General features: G+C 44.2%; 1 protein-coding gene across 6 annotated transcripts in view; it reads right to left on the bottom strand.

Annotated features, from left to right (window-relative positions):
- The window catches only part of LOC111865986 (afadin), a 211,199-nt gene extending 191,648 nt beyond the window's left edge, over nucleotides 1-19,551 (bottom strand). For all 6 annotated transcript variants that reach the window (XM_023854438.2, XM_023854437.2, XM_023854442.2 and 3 more), the window contains exon 1: nucleotides 19,249-19,551. The gene's annotated coding sequence lies outside the window, so the exon portion shown is untranslated. The remainder of the gene's footprint in view (nucleotides 1-19,248) is intronic.
- Nucleotides 19,552-19,768: the final 217 nt, after the last annotated feature.

Raw genomic sequence — 19,768 nt, 5'->3', positions numbered from 1 at the left:
GTGTATATAATGCACTTTTTCGACCAAATGTTTGGTCTTTATTGATGAATGTGCTGCAAAAATTCAACCCTGGATGGAGGCATCCTTACCATCCGAAACGTCGGTAAATATATACCATACCACACTGCCACAAACAGGAGGTGGCCATAATAATGGAAACACTAAGAAATCGAGGATTAGAATTTGTTGACTGCATTGAAATGTCAGTTGGCAACACTGAATGTCCTTCCGTTTGTCTACACTCTGCAGTGCTCGTGTCGGTGCGTTCACTAGTCGCTGTGTTGAGTGACAGTCGGAGACTTGTCCGATTTTGAAAGAGGCCAGATCGTTGGTGCGCGTTTGGCTGGAGCATCTGTAACAAAAGCTGCCACATTATTGGGTGTGTCGAGAGCGAAACGTCGACAGAAAGAGATCGGCGTACATTGGGAAGGATTGTTTCGAAAAATCACTGAACCATTGCAGCAATATTCATCTTGAAGACCCTGTTTCCACAAAAACTGCCCGACGTGAGCTTCGCAAATCCCACATCCACGGCAGGGCTGCAAATTCTAAACCTCTGTTTACTGAAAGCAACGCTCAGATGCGTAAATGACTGTGTCATATCCACAAAGCCTGGACTTCAGACAGGAGGAAACGCGCGTGATATGGTCAGATGAGTCGTCCTAAAGCAGGAAGAGTTTACGTTTTTTGGAGACTACTCAAGGAAGCCTACAGTCCGGAATTCCTGGTTTCAACAGTGACCCACGGGGGTAAGTTCTGTGATGATTTGGTACAGTATTCTGTTGGTCTCATTATTGCGTGTCATGGCCGAAATACTGCACGGGAATACGTGGAGAGGTTGGTAATCAGGTGGACCCCATGGTCGAGACGTTATCTCCTAACGACGGTGCAGTTTTCCAAAAGGACAATGCCCTCATATTCACAGCTGGAACTGTTCAGTCATGATCTGAAGAGCTTGAGGGTGAACTTCACTGTCTTTCCTGGCCAGCACAATCATCAGATATGACCGCTGAACCACTGTGGTCAGTTTTGGAGGAACAGATTCCCACTTCCAACATCGCTACAGCAACTTCAAAATGCTCTTCAAGAAGAATGGTATAAAATTCCACTAGAGACTGTTCAAAACTGGTACGGGTCCAGTCCAAGATGGACTGCAACTGTACTGAAGGTAAAAGGTGGTCCAACACCACACTAATACAGAAGCGGACAGTATATGTAGGGATTCAATTATTTTGTCAAACTTCTGTATACACCAGAAGAAAGAGACCTTCAGAGCCATCACAGAGAGAAACTCCTCCTTATAAATACCGAATGCTTGGCTGACGTTACGAAGCACAAAGTCTTAAAGAATAATTCCTCTGATATCAAATCAGCAGACTAGCATATTTGTAACGTCTTGTTTCGACATACGTGACTTTCCCGTTCAGAGCCTTGCGATTTGCTTCTGGGTCGTACTGCAAGGATCCAAGTCTCATTACCGGTCACAATTTTTTTTCAAAAGCAAAGTTCCTCCACCAATTTCGCCGAAAGTTCTTCGCAAATTGTATTTTCTCGTCTTCTGTATCTTAATAATTAAACAAAATACCGAGCCCACAAAACAATGCTACTCCAAAGCAGAATACCAATGCTTGTTTTGACACAAAACTACTGAATCATGGTCATGTGATCAAATACACGTCACCTTACCAGTAATGCCAACAAACATCTGTCTGTGTCACACCTCACAGCCTACATCTCTTCATGTTACTGCAATGCGCGTACAATGGGCGAGAACGAGTCCCCTAGCACTGAAGCGAAGACAGCCTACTTTAAAGTAATCCATCCTGGCACTGCTTTGGAGAAACAGCAGAACACATAAAGGTGACACCTGCCCACATTCTTCCCGTACGAAGTGACGTCGCCTTACGGCTGAAACAACGTCGTCAAACAATACACGACCCACTCTTGTCTAGCGAAACGCCTCATGTACTGACTGCACTGTAGTCACCGAAGAGAAAGGTAGTATTCCACACAAATCGTTCAAAGTGCGTAACTACGACACACAGGAAGCCCTGTCCACAGACGGGCAGGACGGGTTGGCAAACCTGTACTCTGTCCCTCCTAGCATACTGTGATACACTTGCTCGAAGTAAGAACTGTGGAGCCACAGAAACAACCGTTGCTATGCAATGACCGCGAGGCCCGTTTCGAGGCAACGGCTCGGTAAACACGTTCCAGCCCAAACGAATAATGCAAGAGTTGGGCTGTAACAATGGAGAAGGGGTGCTTCTACGGTGGTCCGTGCCGAGAGGACATAAGCGGGGCGAGATTTAAAGCTTAGACGCTTAAACTTGGCGGTCGTCAAGCTCAAGACCGTTCAAGTTACTAAGCTGCCGTTGTAGCATAATATACGCAAGATAGGACTTTGCGAAGCCTCTACTGACACAGGACTTGTGTATAATGCAAAAGGGAGAATTTTCAGTAACATGCTGGAAGTGCGATACGTACACTTAGCGAGAGGCCAAGTATATTCATAGGAGACAAACCCATCTTCTCGTCAGAGAGGATGTTACATATGTACTATTACTGCAAGGGGCTTGACGCCAAGACGAGCTGACTGGCGGTAAACGCCAGTCGTAAAGTAAATCTGACTTTGAGTTCAGACAGTGCTAAGCTCACGGTCGGGCTGTGAAGGGAATAACAGGAGGTTGTCTGAAGTGGCCGCCAGCCTACGAACTAGTTTGCTGAAAGGTGAGTTCTGTAGGGAAGGCTGTGAAGAGAGGACTTGAGTGCGTGAAAGTGCGTGAAACCGAAGAGTCTCCACCGATAGAAGCCGGTGCCAGGAAACGGCTGGTTAAGACACAGGCTGCAAAGGGCTTAGCAGGTGCTGTGGTAATTTGTGAGGATTAGCGGTAGAGCTGTAGTTACTTGTACTTAGGAGCCGTGAGTGTATAAGTGCTCAATAGATTGAGACACCAATCGAAACCCCGTCTAAAGTCACTACACACTACGTGACAATCCAGTACTTTAAATATAAATTGGCTCTCTAACTCCGGCAGAAATAATCCTGTGACCATGAAACATGACAGTATTACATTCAAAGTAAAATATCATTAGCAGAGCAATGACTCAACACTTTTCCTGGGGATTTCCCCCTCCACCCCGCAATCCGCCTCGCCCTCCTATTCATCATCCTTTTCACAATGTAGTAACGTTACAACATATTCTGCCATACTGCAGCCCGCTATGCGAAACGTGCAGAACTTGCAATGAACTGGGGGAAATTTCGACTACAAGACGGCAGACACGCAGGGTCCATCGAAATGGGGTCGCTCTTCTTATTAAACTACTGGATCATATTATGAAGAGATGGGCATTCAAATGCCGCAATACGATGCGGTAATCCGAACTGACGTATAGTGGAAACAATAAAAAAACTAATAATAACAATAATAATACAATTTTCCCCCAGGAAGATTCTCGGTACTCATTTCTGTTAGGGGCTGCGTCGACCCCCAGGGCCATTCTGCGGCTGGAAGGATTAGGTCAATTGAAAAAAATACACTTCATCGAAACTCGAACCCGCGACCTTGAGGCTCGCAGCATAGTGCCTCAACCAACTATGCTACCGCGTGCCCTATTTAAAACGCAGCACTTTACAAATTACAAATTGAATATAATTAGTTTACTGCCCTGCAATAAAAATGAATTACTGTGAAACATGATGTGTATATGTTAATGGAGCTGCCTCTCTGGGTGGTGAGGGCTTTAACCCGGTTACCGCTTGCCCCGAGAAGACTGATGACTACATTAAGAAAGCTACAATATTTCTAAAATTGTGGGTGCCTTACAGATAAAATGTACCTATAAATGTTTTGAATGAATAATTTTACTAACAAATCGAATTAATTTGAAATCCATTCTTCCGAACACACCTGTGGCTTGAGTGTTCCGGCTTATCGAGGCTCTGTAGCCATCTGAACACAGCAAATGGGCACCATGAAGTCACATGCTCACACATGAGCGAGGTTGGGAAGTTAGAGCTATTTGCGTCCGGCACTTCACACTGAGGAACACCAACACAAGTCAAAAGATACCCCGGGGGAATGACCATATGCCAGTTACGAGTCACTGTTTCGAAAACTTCACGAACCGCGTTAAAAATAGACCAGTTTCATATGTTAATCTGTAAGCCGCTCAAGTGCCGACCGGTGGCTTGCGCACAGCGCTCCTCAACCTGATATCGGCATCAAGCAACAGGCGTTTCGTAATGTACGTCCGATTCACGTATTCACAATTACTGTAACGGTAATGGGGTTATTCAACAAAACTACCTGCTTCTCAGATATTCACATGATTCAGTAAATAATGAACGGGAAAGGATGTGGAAGGAAATGGGCATGGTATAACCTAACCTACTGCCCGGAATTTTCTTCGAGGAACTTGAGGAAACGACGAAACACCTGTCAGCGCGGCTCGTGTCACGTTCTGGATTCGAACTGGTCACCGCCAGACTACAACTGAAATCAGTCCACATCAACATGGACAGCGTTTATAGATCTGTTCTACTAATCTTCAGGGTTTGCATCCTGTTGCGTATCTGATAAACACGCAGATATCCTCAGATGGATATGTCGTATCACTAACATTTATTATGTGAAGGTGATACCACATGTTTCGACCTTTGCTAGGTCATCATCAGGCGTTACAAGAAAATCAAACAAAGTTCTTGACAACAAATTACAATATGGATCCATATTAAGGAAATTCAAGAACTTGGTTTTAGTTTTCATGTAACGCCTGATGATGACCTAGCCAAGGTCGAAATATGTGGCATCATATTTACATAATAAATGTTAGTGATACGACAGTATCCATCTGAGGATATTTACGTTATGCTGAAGGACCCACTCCCTTTAAAACCTGGGTCTCCTAAGCGGTTTCCTTCATGTCGGCTTTCAGACTATGCCTGCTTCGTGCCTCTGGGCCCCACCCCTCCCCCTCATTTTGCATGTTGTGATCACCTCACGGTCGTAAACTGTGAGTGGCAAACGATTTCAGATGAAGTGGTCGTGACCTGCTTAAAAAGATAGGAAAAACCTCAGTGAGTACAGCGTTACCGCTAACCCAGCCGCCCTTTCTTTTTGGTGTGGGGGGGTGGACAGATCTAGAAGTTTGTGACGATGGCACATTAGTACACATACTGTTTCTGGACATTTTGCTTCGGCCTGTTTATATTTCAAAACGCAAAGTCTCGGAGACCGGACACCGGACACACGTACAAGCTCTATCGATTGGGCCCAACTGAGTAGGTTTCACCTGAAGACGGACGATGGATAACGAGCAGGAACACAATATTTGGACGTTAGACTGTGACTGTTCCGATAGCATACCGACAGCTGCTGAGACTGTGACTGTTCCGATAGCATACCGACAGCTGCTGAGACTGTGACTGTTCCGATAGCATATTGACAGCTGCTGAGACTGTGACTGCTCCGACAGCATACTGACAGCTGCTGAGACTGTGACTGTTCCGATAGCATACTGACAGCTGCTGAGACTATGACTGTTCCGATAGTATACTGACAGCTGCTGAGACTGTGACTGTTCCCATAGCATACTGACAGCTGCTGAACTGCTCCATTTTTTGGACTTTGTCCATTGCCCGGTATTTTAAAAACCAGATAACACAATCTTTAGGAAAGTGGATCTGTGTTATACACCGCTGTCACAACCGTTTAGAATCTAAACAGAAAATTCAACAGAACATATTCATTCGCATTGCTTCTAGTAGCATTCTGCAACGCACGGCCCTCTGAAAACAAGACAATCTTTGTCACAATCTCTATGTGTGGACATGAAGTCCACGTACACAACTGTCTCTCTTGTTTAGAAATTCCAACATAATAACATACCACTGGGAGAAAAAAGAATGAAATTAACACACACTGTGCCGCTTCGGTCACGTGGTTTGGACTCTAAAGCCACACAATCCAGCACACACTTCCTGTTGCGTGTTCAGAATACCTGTACATGGGCAGAGCGCCACCTATATGGCTATTAGAAACTTTTTGTTATTGCTAGTGGGGTGGGACTAAGTCCCTTGTACTGCGGCCATTTCTGGCGTATTGTACCAGCCCCAGATGATAGGTGAGGGTGACTGTGGAGCAATTGGTGGAATGAAGATTGGCAGGGGAAACCGAAGTACTCGGAGAAAACCTGCCCCAGCGCCACTTTGTCCACCGCAAATCCCACTTGACCAGATCCGGGATCAGGAAGCCAGCGACTAACCGCTTGAGCTATGGCGCGGCCGTAAAGCTGCCTTACATTGACACTAATGTTTACATACTTCAGAGTATACTGTTCCATTCCTATCTCTCGGTTCGCATCCTTCGGACACGCGGTACTGCCCTCCATGTTACGCAGGATCAGGTCCTTCTCTGGCGTTTACAGAAACAACTGGGAACTGTAAACCTGATGATAAACGGGGGAAAAAGGAACCCCACTCCCAATTCCATAGTTTTCTATGGAATTTCAACACCAGCCATATACATCATATGAGTGGCTCATATGATGGGGCACATGCCCAGCCTGGCACAGGGCTCAGAGGCATATTCGATCCAGGATACTTGTGAATTCCCGCTCTTTTAGGGTAGTGCTGTGCATGCAACTGCTCCTGTTCAGTCCACACCCTCACCCCCTCCCGTTAATATTCAAATATTCAGGTCCTAGTGTCTTGTTTAGGCTGCATCGTTACAGACTGTCATCCCCGCACAAACAAACGGACACACTTCATAGTCATTTCATGACTGCTTTTATTGCTATCAATAAAAACATTTCCCTACAGGAATTACGGTAGAAGAACATGTACAAAATGGTGTCATTGTTTACGCATGCTTAGGCATGATTGGCAGCGTCATGCGACGTCAGAATGTGTTCTCCCAAGGCAATATATATATATCGTAGCGAAACTCCTCTCCACGACGTAGCGACACAATGAAGTCTACGTTATACTACGGGCATTCGCGGACTGTCTTACAAATAAGACAAAAAGACGCGAGTGGAAAGTGACAGCAACGGTTCTAAGCTAACAGACGGTGGTCTTGCGCGTGGATACAACCACGGCGCCCGAAATGACGAGTGTTGTGTGCCTATACGAAATTTCGATTTAATTATATTAGCATTAATTATTATTATTGTACTCTACTAACTTCTGCTTCATTTTAAGAAGTCCTGATTTATAACACTGTTTAATCAAAAGACTCATCGTTCAGTACAATTTCACACACGCTTTGTAATTCAATAACGGTTATGAACAGGGAAACATAGTTACACGTGTAGGGGGGACACGTGACGAAACAGCGGGTTCTAGACCGGATGGTTGGGTTTATTGGCACTTCTGTTACACTCTCTCTTGAACACAAACACAGCGCTATCGCTGGTTTACTCACTTTCCGGTTCACCGCTGCGTAGGCATCAGGATTCTCTGTCTTCACTAGTCGTTTCCTAGCAACGGATCTCGACACAGAAACTGCGACTTCAGATCACTATGAAGTCTTCTTGTTATTTCGCCTTCAATCCCTCTGGAAACTCGGAAATGAACTAAAACTCTTCTGGACTCACTCCTCCACCTTACGGCTGACTCGTAATTGCCCCTGAACTAACTCTGTCACTCCCTTATCTTATAAGCATTCTGCACAGACCCCACGGAAAATACTGTCTCTATTGCTGATTACGTCACCGCTTTCATAGCAAGGTCCAATACGCGAAAACGTGTTTACCGAGCCGTTGCTTAGAAACGGTTTGCATAACCCCGTTGTTCCACCGCTGCTCAGCGCGGAAGACATAGAAAACACAGTGTCATATATTGTTGCGTGTTGGACCGTGTTTACGGAGGTCTTGCCCGGCAACTCGTTGATCAAATCTGTTACAATATTTATTTCTACAAATATTATGTCTCTGGACATTATCCATGTCCTGTCTTAGATAAAGGCAAGACGACGGATAATGTCCGGAAACATAATATTGGTACTAATGTACCACTGTCACAAACTTTTACATCTTATTTGCATTTATTTCTATTTTCTGCTCCAAAACGACCTCCCTTAGGCCTCAGACGTCGTTCCAACGGAACCTGACAATTGATGTGAGTCCATGAAGTGGTCAGAAGCTCAGTGTTCAGCTCTATTGTGCTGCTAGGTGGAAGGCTAAAGCGAAATTCACGGTACCGACCAGCATGACCGCAGAGGCAAGATGCTAGTCCCCTCCCCAACCGTGCGTCCATTCATGTGCAGACTACAATCCGCCCAACCGGTGTGACCAGAATATCGCACTGACGTCTGTCTGACTACCTGTTTGGATGTCTGGCGTCATGCGAAAAGAATAATCCTTCAAAACCCTTCAGCATCAATGTAACATCACAGTATGGAGGCTTTGCTTCTTCGGCCACACAGCGGCAGCACACATATTTTGGATTTAAACTTTACGGTAGACGGCGCGACGCGGAAATTGCCTCTTTCGAGATATTTCTATTGTTCTGGCTCTTATGGGCCAATAAAATCTCTATCCCATATTGAGAACAAATGTAAAGCTGTTCTTGACCTTGCGCACGACGCCATACTGGCAACGAGGGAACGGAAGTGTTCATAACCTCAACATCAGATGCGAAATGAGTACAATCCAGTCAGGAGCCCAAACAGGACCAGATAATTAACACAGGTCTATCGAAGGGGCCGGATGCTATGCGCCCAGCCAGCCAAGAATCAAGTGAGGAAAGCCACGCTCTGCTCGCTTTACCCCTGGTAGGAGTAACTGTTCAACTCTGAAGCGTTATTGGTTATAAACTAACGGCATTTCCCCAGCTGATATTTCTGTCATACCTTACAGGGGACGATGATTAATCCATCGACCCTTCTACTGAGAGTCATCTGTTATTCGAAGTCATCAGCAGTGACACTCGACCTTCGATTACAATGCACTCAGACACGACTAAATGCTCGTAACTACCTGCAGATCATGGTCTTCTGGAATTGGACATGTATTTACAGACGTTTCGGATTAACGAACTGCCTCAATCTCGATATCCGTCAAGGAGGCAGCTCGTAAATACCTACCAGACTAAACGGCGTTACATGTCAGACGACAGTAGGCTTCATAGGGCTCTACAGCCCTTTGGACCTTGGCCGATTTTTCAGTTTCTTAATCCTATATACAGCCGGCAGGACTCCTTGGACAGAGGATCAGCCCGTCGCAAGGTCGCTACCTACACAAAGAACAACACAAACACAGAACAAACGCACACACACATCCATGTCTTGAGTGGGATTCGAACCCATGATCCCAGTGTTCGAGCGGACGAAGACGGTTAATGCCTTTGACCACGCGGCCACTGTGATCGGCTCACAAATATCTGAAGATCCAACACCGCAATACAAGATCCCGACACCGCATCATATCCTGGGCCAGCTGTCCCTGTGCCTAAACCCCTCACAATGAAGACATGTGGGGGAAGTACAGGCACACTGCGAAAGTGAATGAACGATTGAATAAATAAATAAATATACTTTCATGATATTGAAAATTTTTCGATATTTATGTTTAATGATTTTCATTAAATTTCGCTCAATAATGCATCAAACGATAGCACAAGGGACACAAACATTACTATAAAGCTGTCTGTAATAATTATTTCTATATAAAACAACATCCTATGCAAAAACGCTTTTACATCACGATAAATGGCATGCGAGTCGCCTACAGCCGGCTGGCAGAGTTTCTCAGGATTGCTGTTTTATTATTATTTTCCGGTCTCGTCCGGGCAAGAGCACACTTCCGTCCCCTCGCGTAGCAGAATGCCAACCTGCATCAGGCTAGAAAGCGCAAGGGGCTCAACAACTCCCATTACCTCTACTTATATGCTTCAACTCCTATGTTTCTCTTTGGCGCTACAGCCCCAATTTGGGCCTTAGCCTACCTCCATGAAACTCTCCGTTTCATTTCGGTTTACTAGATCTTAGAAGACATTCGGTAGGACTCCTTGGGCGGGTGATCAGCTCGTTGCAAGGCTTCTACCTGTACACAAACACAGGAAAACGCGCGCGCACGCACGCACGCACACACTAAACATCCTGTCCTGAGTGGGATTCGAACCCATGATCCCGGTTTCCGAGAGAGCGAAAACAGTACATGCTTTAAGGCGCGTCCACAATACTCTTGCTCGTGTGACTCGCTATGCTTGCGAGTAATGTGGACGATATGACAAGTCACGAGACAAGCAAATTTTAAAATTGTAATTTAAAAACTATAGCCAATAAATTAAAATACGACTACAGCCTATCCACACTACGAGTAAATATACGGATCCTCACGCGCCGAAGCCTGGCGAGCAACTGAAGTAGTGTGGACGAAGATTTACGAGCACAAGTAAAAGCCAGACGAGTCTCCCGACGAGCACGTGCACGAGTACGAGTAATGAGGACGCGCCTTTAGACCGCTTGGCTACCGTGACCGGCTTATTACTGCTTTTACTGACATTATTATTATTATTATTATTATTATTATTATTATTATTATTATTATTATTATTATTATTATCATCATCATCATCATCATCATCTTCGCCGCCGCCGCCGCAGTATCAGATCTAGAAATTACTTGAGAAAGTGTGCGTGTGTGTGTGGGGGGGGACTGATATTTCCGTTGATAATAGACTTCAATTTACTTTTAGGTAATCATTATTTTGCCCCGAAATGTGAAGTTACATTGACTGAAAATGATTTCCATTTCTTAGAACCCACTTATCGTGGAAATGTCAATATAGCGCACTGTGACTGGTCTAGAGCTGCTCCTCGGAGCCGTTTCTTCCTATTGCAATACAATTAAAGGAAAAGTGACTCATACAGCCGTCTGTTTCCTTGGTCCCTGTCAGCACATGGAACCTGTTTCTACTAGTTCATCACCAGACCTAGCATTCTCTAATTTAAATGTTTCTATTTCAAACTATGCTAACAGCTATGACCTTAACTTAACTTCAGCCTATGTCCACATTTCCGGCACCCCATTGTGAACACGCTCAAGGCGACGATTGTGTCTCCATCAACTGGTCAGATGTACATTCCAGCAATTCGGCTGACTAAGCCGTCCGTCCATTGATTGACGCCGTGAATTTATCCGTTCCGTTTGTTTAACACATATACCCTTCCTTCCTGAACAAGTCTTCGCCTCACTAAATCAGAACATTCAAAAGTGAACTCTGTTTTTAGAATATATAAAAGAAACGAGGCTGTTTAACACTACCGTATCTTCTTGGCTGACCCAACCTAAAAATGTCTGAAAATATATTCATCTGACACCCAAGTTACATCTGGTGAGAAGTGTATTACAGAGCAGGGACTTTTCGTGGGAGCCATTGCCGACCTTTTCACTTTCCTTGGCATTCCGCAGGCTACTCTTTCGGACTTTACGTTCCTTCCGCTTCTGACGCTGATGGCAAGCGCGCAAACCGACGTGTTAGGGTCCTTGAGGCCCGTTGGTTTGGATGAAATTCCCAGCTTCGTTATCAAAGTAGCGTCCACTGTTTATCTTCAGTCAAAATTGCAACACTTTTACATTCCACACTTCAACACTATATGTTTCGGCCCCAAACGGCCATCTTCAGGTGCTTTTATGTTATAGATATTTTACTAAAACTGTGTTACAAACTGCTACACTGTTTTAATTCGTGTTAAAATCACACGCTGTAGTCTTCTTTTTAAGTAAAACGATATAAAATCCTTTAAAATTTCTGTTGCACACCTTGAGACATTCACCCCGGGTGAGGTGAAACAATACGCAACAGGAATTTTAAAGGATTTTATCTCGTTTTACTTAAAAAGAAGACTACAGCGTGTGATTTTAACACGAATTAAAACAGTGTAGCAGTTTTTAACACAGTTTTAGTAAAATATCTGTAACATAAAAGCACCTGAAGATGGCCGTTTGGGGCCGAAACATGTAGTGTTGAAGTGTAGAATGTAAAAGTGTTGCAATTTTGATGGAAGATAGACAATGGACGCTAATTTCAACAATTGCAACGGGATGGTGAAATACAGAATTCGTTATCAAAGGCTGCTCTGCGTATTGGCCCCAGCTCTATGACACACTACACGGAGCAAGGAGCTCAAGGGAGCTGCGCCCTTGTGACAATCTATGTCAATTACAAGTAATGTCTCTTGAAGTTCCAGATCCCTTATTCATTCGTGATCAGCTTGCCGCTCTCGCTAAATGTACCCTGCATCTACATGACTCAAAACCGGCTGTGACGCACTTGCCTGCAGTCCGCTCACAAGGACAGGTTGACTCCACTGCCTTCCATACGGCCACACATCACTTCTTACTGAACATACTCAACAGCCTCTTCATCCGGACCCGCTTTTGTTTTCTGGTGTACTGCAAGGTTCCATATTTAAACATTCAGAAAACGAACGTCTTTCCTTTTACTCGCAAAACTAACAACAGTAGCCACTTCAACTACCATAATGGGGAAATTCTGCGTACTGAGTGTGCAGAAGATATGGGTGTTATGTTGGCCAGTAAACTGTATTTTCATTTACGTATCGTCTAAGAAATTAAGCTTCTGGGTGGCATTCATTTCATAACAAATAATTTTCTTCCTTGGACACCTTAAAGGTTCTATTATTATTATTAGTATCACTATCATCATCGTCGTGATCATCAGCATCATCATTTCACGCCATATTACAAGGTATCCCATCCATGAGACAGGATCGAACCTTGTCATTAAGACGTCATCACGCTGCTGCTGATGATGATGAACACGACGACGCTCCTGTTATTATTATATCATAGTACAAAGTTCCTATCCACTAACCAGGGTCAAAGCTTGCCTTTCAGAAACCTGATGCACTTTCTCTGTTGTCTGTGGTTATGCGATTGCTTTACTGTATTGTTATTACTGTCACCAATCAGCAACATCGCCACTAACATCGGTAATTAGCCTTAAACACGCAACAGATCGTACTGTACAGCATCCCTCCGTCCAGATGTTAGCTGCTTCTCCAGCAGACACTGGAACAAAGCGACTGGACCGCCCGAGGGGGCAGATAACGCGAGCCGCAAGGTGAACAACCTCGGCAACAAAACATGACGAGGTTTACCTGCAGCTGTGCCACGCTGCAAGCAAAGGAGTTTGCATGCACAGCGGTGACACATGCAGGCTGAATTTAATTCAACACAGTGAGCTGGATCAGTTTCACAACTTTCACACACCAGCTGCGTACGCACGGTCACCTATACCATTCCGTAAGAATTCCTTTATCCTAGAAATGAAGTCGTGGCATTTCAGTCTTTTCGACTCTGAAGATGGAGCTTCGGAAAGCTTCTACTAGGCTGCATGGTGTTATATCCCACAAGACACTGCTCTTCCAGTAATAAATATGTCAATAACTGCATAAACTAACTTCGTGGAACTCAGTTCAGTTAGTAAAGAAATTATCCGCCTTCTATGCAACCCACAGCGTCAGTACAGTGTTCATACGAGCCCCTTACTGATCCCTATCCGAAGCCAAATAAATCCAGTTCAAACCTCCATATATTATTTACCTAAGATATTACGGTCAGGTAAAAAAGGTAAGCCGGTCACGGTAGCCGAGCGGTCTAAGGCATGCACTGTCTTCGCTCGCTCGGAACCCGAGATCGTGGGTTCGAATCCCACTCAGGGCATGGATGTTTGTGTGCGTTTTTCTGTGTTTGTGTACAGGTAGAGGCCTTGCGACGAGCTGATCACTCGCCCAAGGAGTCCTACCGAATGTGTAAGATCTCGAAAAACCAAAGTGAACGGAGAAGTTCATGGAGGTAGGCCTAGGCCCACTGAGGCTGTAGCGCCAAAAAAAAGTTAAAGTAGTCCCTGTGCTTAACTAATTAAGCATTACCCCATGAAGCATAGGGGGAGGGGAGTGGATGTATAGGACCACATTTTCTTTACCTCGGCACTAGCTGCAGATGAGTGGTCAGCTTCACGCCCGGCCGCATTAACGCCAGTACCCATTGGTTAGGAGGGTGGGTGACCCCCACAATCGGTATTGACGACGTGGAGGAGAGAAAACTTTTTACCCTACTGGGACTAGAACTCCGACCTCTCGGTCGTCCAGCCCGTAGCCAGTGGCTGTACCGACTGCGCTGTCCCGGCTCCTAAGATGGTACGGAGGGTTTTTTAATTCGATTTTGGAAAGCAGAGGGGCAAGAATCCAGTCTGTCGATCATTTTCTCATTTTGAAACTTCCGTTGTTACATGCTGGAGCTGCCAGCCGAATCCAGATTTAGGGGAACCCCGACATCCCTCAAGACAGTTATGAACGAAAAATAATGGGAAATGAAACCGTCGACAGTGTACGGACTCATGAATAATTACCAAGGAAAATCTCAGGCAAGAGAGCCAACTTCTTGCCGAGCTAACTTGCTCTGCGTCGTTTACTTAAATCATAAAATCCAGAACTCTAAAACGCCGTAAACGAGTAAAAAAAAAAACTCGAATATTCTCATTAATCTTTCGAAGGGCACAGTAAGCCATCAATCCGCCTGATGGGGGGGATCCCTGAAATAATCGTCTCGCTTTTTCCGGAATTCAGTGTGCCGTGAAAGTTACTAAAAATTTACTGTACTTAATGTTGCTGAACGTAAACTTTTTTATTGCTAGTGGGGTGGGACTAAGTCCCTTGTACTGAGGCCACTTCTGGCCTATTGTACCAGCCCCAGATGATAGGTGAGGGTGATTGTGGAGCAACTGGTGGAATGAAGATTGGCAGGGGAAACCGAAGTATTCGGAGAAAACCTGCCCCGGTGCCACTTTGCCCACCACAAATCACACTTGACCAGACCCGGGATCGAACTAGGGCCGCGGCGGTGGAAAGCCAGCGACTAACCGCTTGAGCTATGGCGCGGCCCAACGTAAACTTACACGGGCTCCTACAACATACCTTACACATGTCACAAGTAATTCCTTCCGTATATGACCTTAAATAGGTCAATCAATACACAAAAATATTGGTTACGAGGAGGAACAAACAAGTCAAGGCGGAGGCATATTTCGTTACACAAGCATTCCTAAGTTTGAGTTCCTGGAATATAAGTCGGGAAACACGGACTTCCATTCAATGATAATCTATTAAAATGTTCAGTATTTCTGGACAACATCAATTCCCAAACTGCGGTCAGAAAAGTTCCCACAAATTCCACACACAACTAATCTATAGTGACGGACTGCTATAACTGCTTCCATTACCAGGGAAATCAGCTGTGAGAAGAGCACAAATGCTCCCACAGACAACCCCAAACGCATTACTTTAATTCCTGCTGTGTATACATATGCTTGTCTGAAGTAAGTGGCGATCTATCAGTGCTTTTTGAGGCCTAAACGGTTTTGTGGATCATAAAAAGAGCACACGTAACTCTTATGTGTAGGCCTACAGACATCAGACAAATGCCTTGTTCCGAAGCGAGACAACAAAGGAGGATACACACGGACGACGCTTACCCTACGCTAACAAGTACAGACACATATCCTAGTCAATTACTTGTCTCCGTCATGTTCCTGCAAACTCAGCCGCCAACCCAATGGGAAGCGGGGCGTCTTGTCTGAAGGGACGGAGGAAACCCACGAAAAAACCTCAGTGAGGACAGACGACATACGAGCCGAACTCCTCCCGAGTACAAGTCTAGAGACTTACCGCTGCACCAGAATACGCAGTCCTTTGCTGTTGAAAGCTACAGGCTTATCGACTAGTTCACTCTCATCACGTGATCTGCATTCCTATGGGCAGAAGTTTGCAGTACAGTCTGTTGACCGTTCTACAATGCAGATATCTCAAAGCACCACTGCGATGTTTCCCTTATTTTTAGGTAAAAAATAAGAGGATAAGAAATTACTGAAACAAAATTTAAAGAAATGAGATGTGAGGGTGTAGGTCGGGTTCGCCTGCCTTACGGAACCTCAGGGTTCCATGTTAAGGCGGAGAATCTGTTAGCAGCGGAGCGACACATTCCTGACCTTCTAAATCGGAAAAGTTGCTTAAAATACGGAATGATGACAAAGCGGTCGAGATGGTATCAACGTAGAGGGATAATGTAACTCTTGTATGGACTGCAGACCCGGGGATTCGAACCAAGAGTACTCTAAAATATGACTTGTTAGTATTTCCTACTTAACATCTTTCCAGGTCACTTGGGAAGACCTCAGGTATTCAGAGCATGACACAGTGTGACGGCTGATACACGGATAAGCATTTAACTTGCTTCCACAGTAAATACCGTTGGGTAAGAATGTGACAATGCATAATTCCACTGTAAAATGGATTCTTACTAATACGCAGTATAAAACGCTGGGATAACAGTCAGGAGCCTGGCCATCCTCTTCGCCATGACACCCAGACCGTCTCTGGGGCTCATCCTGCTTCCATCCTAACTGGTACCCCACTCATGGAGATGGGCCCTTCTTGAGAAGGCGCCAATTGTGCAGCCACTCAAGAGCTTCCCAGCATTTTATGGAACCCGAAGGTTCATTACCGTGTTCACAAGAGCCCTCCATTAATCCTTATCCTGAGCCAGATTCATCCAGTCCAAATCAACCCATCCTATCTCTCTAAGATCCATTTTCATATTATCCACCTACCTACGTCTTGGTCTTCCTAGTGGTCTCTTTCCTTCTGGCTTTCCCACCAATATCCTATATGCATTTCTCTTCTCCCCCATTCGCGCTACATGACCTGTCCAATTCATCCTCCTTGACTTGATCATTCTAATTATACTTGGAGAAGAGTACAAGTTATGAAGCTCCTCATTGTGCAGTTTTCTCCAACCTCCTGTCACTTCATCTCTCTTATGTCCAAATATTCTCCTCAACACCCTCTTCTCAAACACCCTCAGTCTGTGTACCTCTCTTATGTCAGAGACCAAGTTATGTTCTAATTTTTTTATTTTTAGAATAGTTTGAAATGAACGGTCAGCTTCACGCCCCGCCCACTTTAATCCCCGGGGAAAGAGCCTCCGGTACCCACTGGATAGGGGGCTGGGTGGGCCCCAGAGCCGGTCTGGACGACATGGTAAGGAGAAAACTCTTGACCCTACCGGGACTCGAACTCCGACCCCTCAGTCGTCCAGCCCTTAACCAGTTGCTATACCGACTACACTACCCCAACTCCCATTCCAGCAGACTCTATTCGTTATAATTTTACTGCTAGTGTCAAGGAGCGTGAATCCAGGAACTCACATTATGGGAAGCCCTGGTTGTGCTTGTTTGAGAACGAGGCGCGCGCTTAGAAGATTATTTGGACCTAACAGGGAAGCTGCACGTGAAGAGCTTCACAGAAGAGACCAATACTGGAATGAAAAAATCAGAGGGGACGACAGGTTTTCAAGCAAGAAAACGCTATCGATTGTAAAACGCACCCTTGAATTTAAGAAGCAACAATCAGCAACAGAAACGAAATTTTTAACAACGGAAATGCACAAAATTCTTTCGGAATCTCCTTTGGTGCTATCCTTGCAGTTGTCATACAGTGTCATTATTCGGCATAAAGTCTTTGGCGCCATCAAATACAAGATGCACGCCAATTTCTGATATTTTGAAATGTTAGAAAGTGTCTTACAATCAAGGAAATACAGCAAATATATTATCTGACGTTTTCTGTGGTGAAAAGTTGGGTCGGTAACCACACGTTAACTGAAACAGCGTCACAATCCAGTAAGAAAACAAAATTAATAAGCAGTTTATCGGACCTGTCTTTTGAAGTTTATGGTTACACTTCATCTCTCTTATGTCCATTGATGTTGTTGTTGTTGTTATTGTTATTATTATTATTATTGTTATTATTATTACACAGATTCATAAGTGTGATACGGTGGAATCTAAATGTTGTCCAGGGAAAAAATCTTTCATTCTAGTCCCTTGGGGGGAACCTGTAAACCCTTTCCCCAACTACCATACACCTTAACTGTTTTACGTAATCATAACCCTTGTACTACGCGTTCCAGGATCCCAAAGTTCTACACTCTTTGGAAAATGGACAGATGAATGGATCTAAATACCCCGTAAATGCTTACACGTGGCTTCGAATCACAGAAACGCAAATCGTACAACAAACGTTCTTTCAAATCGTGATTAACTTCATACTCAAACCGAAATAATACCATTAGGATATGTCAGTTAGCATCACCTCATTCTGATCCCTCTGCAGACCATACAACGATATACGGCAACTGTTACGAAACCTGTAACTCCACCATAATACTGTATAACGTTAAGGCCAGAAATCGCATGCACTTGCTAATTACATTTACACAATGATTTAGTTAATGATTACTGCAATGAGATAAATATTATTAATCATAATTAATAATTACGTCAAACCTTAACCTGAATTATGAAAGTTGAACCGGTCAGAAAAACCCCAGAACGACGCACTTCATTTTGTGCAAAATATGAAATGAATAAATTTGCATGGGTCAGTAAATGAACATAAGCTTCAGGATATACTGAGTTTAATACCAGAAAGTAGGCACACGTACTGCAGTTTTCATAAATACATCACAAAAAGCACGCTTTTATCGATGTAGTGGCATCTGATATTGCATTACATTGTTACCGAACAGACACACGTCTCACAGACTGATAACCACAGAATACAATGAACTGTCAAAGTTCCTTTATTTAAGGACCTACTCCATTTGCAATCGGGAATATTCAAATCGTTGTTAGCAAGCTGTGTAGTTCTTGCGCATGTTACTACGCACTTCCATCTACTCTTAACTGCATTCTTTTATTAGCACACTGCTGTGGAATTTGGCTTTGCTTTGTTTACGCAAGTTTCAAGGTTACTATTTAATCACTATCCTGCTGGGATCTCACAGGTCTCATTTCATTAACGCTTGAACAGATTTCGTTCATGCCGGATTTCACGAACGCACGGTTCATGAACCTTTAAGACGAAGCAATTCCAAACCTGTCAGCAAAACTTTTTCCTCTACAGGTAAGAATCACATGGAACTACCTGTCGTTAGAGCTTGTTTGGCGGCCATTTTACCTGCGCGCCGAAGTTTCGTCCGTGATATCTAGTTTCATAAACTTTCGAAAGAAATGTGAAGTTTCTTTAAATGAGAATCATCGAGTTCTAATACTAATGTTGGCTATATTATTGAATTTTAAAAGTAACTAGCACAAAATTAAACAATCCTATCGTCCGCATCTGAAGTACGGCACATAATTCTACCTGCACATACCTTAGCCTGCTGTTGCCTGCCGCACAGGTAACATTAAGTACAACCGCCTCAAGGTATAAAACCACTGCGCAGCACTTGAGAAGAAACTTTCCGAGTTACACACAAGAAAACTTCATTGCACACTAACGCAATTCACCAATATCCAACAATCAGGTATTCACAATTGTTGTCGCATATACACCAGTATCCAGTGACAGATCCATCATTGATGACGTAAAATCATAAGAATGTTTTAAATATTCCTCTGAAACACTGACTACACAACGACCACTCACAACTCCAAACAACCACTGGCTCGCTCAACCTTGCGTTCGCATTTGGTTTGCGCATGCGCATAGTTCAGATCTCGTGGACAAAGAGTTGCTCAGTGTAGATGAAAGTGTAGTATCTTCCTTTTCAAGATCCATGAATACTGACGGGAAATATCTCACTACATTAACCATTAGCCTTGATAATTATTTGAGAGTATGGAAGATAAACAGAAAGTGTAAATAACTAACGACGATTTCAGTTGTTCAAT

This window comes from Cryptotermes secundus, unplaced genomic scaffold, assembly GCF_002891405.2.
Source record: "Cryptotermes secundus unplaced genomic scaffold, Csec_1.0 scaffold72, whole genome shotgun sequence".
NCBI classification, from domain to species: domain Eukaryota; kingdom Metazoa; phylum Arthropoda; class Insecta; order Blattodea; family Kalotermitidae; genus Cryptotermes; species Cryptotermes secundus.
This window is presented reverse-complemented; position numbering and strand designations above follow the sequence as displayed.